Below are 2,330 nucleotides of genomic sequence, written 5' to 3' on the forward strand. Positions count from 1 at the left end.
TTGGAGGGACTTCTTTAAGAAGAGAAAACATGTATGGAAAAAAAGGAATAAAGAATGGTAATAACATTCCTATCAACAAATACCTGAAGTGAAAAATAATTACGTGCTCCAACCAAAAAATCAAGTGAATGAATGGATAAGAAAACAAGACCCCTACATATGCTGCCTACAAGACTCCAGATTAAAAGACACACAGATACCAAAAGGAAGAGAATGGAAAAAGATATTGCCTTGATAAACCTAGAGGGTATTGCACTGAATGAAATAAGTCAGAGAGAGAAAGATAAATATTTCATGATTTCACTTACATGTGGAATCTAAAGAACAAAATAAACAACAACAATGGAAATAAACTCATAGATACAGAAAATATTTTGACGGCTACTAGGTGGGAGGGATGTTGGGGAGATGGCGAAAAAAGGCAAGGGATTAAGAAATACAAATGGGTAATTACAAAATAGACATGAAGATATAAAGTATAGCATAAGGAAAATAGTTAATAACATTGTAATAAATATGTAAGGAGAAAGGAGTACTAGGTTTAGTGAGGTGATCACTTTGTGAGTTATATAGCTCTCTAATCACTATGCTGTACAATTGAAACTAATATATTGTTATATGTCAGCTATAATTGAAAAGAAACTCATTGACGTGTGCAATGTAAGAAAATAGTCTGCTAAAAAATTAAAAATAAATAAAAAATAAACAGCTTACTGTAACATTTTTACTTTATAAACTCTTAATTTTTTAATTTTTTATTTTGTAATAATGCTTAGCTTAAAACAAACACGTTGTACAGCCATACAAAAATGTTTTCTTTATACCCTATTCTAAATACCTTTCTCTACTTTACTTTTTATTAAATTTATTGGGGTGACATTGGTTAAGAAAATTATATAGGTTTTGAGTGTGCACTTCTATAATCCATCTACTGTATATTGCGTTGTATGTTTACCACCCAAAGATAAATTTCCTTCCATTACATATTTGATCCCCTTTACCTTATCTACCTCCTCTCCTCCCTCCTTCTCTCTAATAAGTACTAAACTGTCATCCGTGTCTATGAGTCTCTTGTTCATTTGTTGGTTTTAGTTTTATATTACACATAAGAGTGAAATCATATGGTTCTCAGCTTTCCTGTCTGACTTAATTTGCTTAGCACGATAATCTCAAGATACATCCATGTTATCACAAATGGCAGTATGTCATTTTTTCTCATGGCTGAATAATATTTCATTGTGTATATGTACCACATCTTCTTTAAGCAATCATCTATCGAAGGACACTTCAGTAGTTCCCATGTTTTGGCCACTGTAAATAATGTTGCCATCAACATCAGGGTTGTATATCTTTATGGATAAATGTTTTCAAAATTTTGGGGTAAGTACCCAGAAGAGGGATTGCTGGGTCATATGGTAATTCTATTCTTAATTTTTTTAGGAACGGTCATACTGTTTTTTGTAGCGGCTGTACCAATTTACATCCCCACCAGCAATGTGCAAGGGTTCCATCCTTTTTCTGTTTTAAATTTTTTATTTTTTTTACTTTTAAAACTTTTTTGTTAAAAATTAAGACACAGACGAACACATCAGCCGAGGCCTACAAAAGGTCAGAATCATCAATATCACTGTCATTCATCACATTTCGTCCCACTGGAAGACCTTCCAGGGCAATAACATTTATGGTGCTGTTATCTGATATGATAAAGATGCCTTCTTTCTGGATACCTCCTAGAGGACCTGATTATGCTCTTCCTGAGGAGATGTCACTTCAGAAATATGGTCATGGTGGTTTACTTGGTGTGTTTCATTTTTTTATCATAGATTTTGGTTGTAAGCAGATAAAGCATCATAAACATTCCTCTCTATTAATGAAACCTTTTGTGTTGGGGGTTCATGGTTTCAAACTTTTTAAGGAACATGTTGAGGACTGCAAAAGTATCTGCTAAGCCTTTCATTGCGAGTTTTCTTGGGGGTTGTTTTTCTTACTAGTAATTTTTTTCTCTTGCCTATTTTCAGCTATGCATTCCTGTTCCAGGTCCAACAACTCTTCATTAATCAATTCTTCAGAAACCACCTCTAAACACTCACTAAAGTTATCCTCATCCATACCCAGGTTAAAGTCATTTGCCATCTCAACCACAGCCTTGTTGATTTTTGCAACCTTTGTGATACAATTTTATAATAGCTACTATCTCACCAAACGACAAGAATTTTTTGACTCTATTTTAATCTTTTGGGACCACAGTGTTATATGTGGTCCAGTATTGACTAAAACATCATTATGCAATGCATGATTTTACAAACAAACAAATATATATATATATATAT

This window comes from Pteropus alecto, unplaced genomic scaffold (assembly GCF_000325575.1).
Source record: "Pteropus alecto unplaced genomic scaffold, ASM32557v1 scaffold2387, whole genome shotgun sequence".
In the NCBI taxonomy this organism is placed as follows: Eukaryota; Metazoa; Chordata; class Mammalia; order Chiroptera; family Pteropodidae; genus Pteropus; species Pteropus alecto.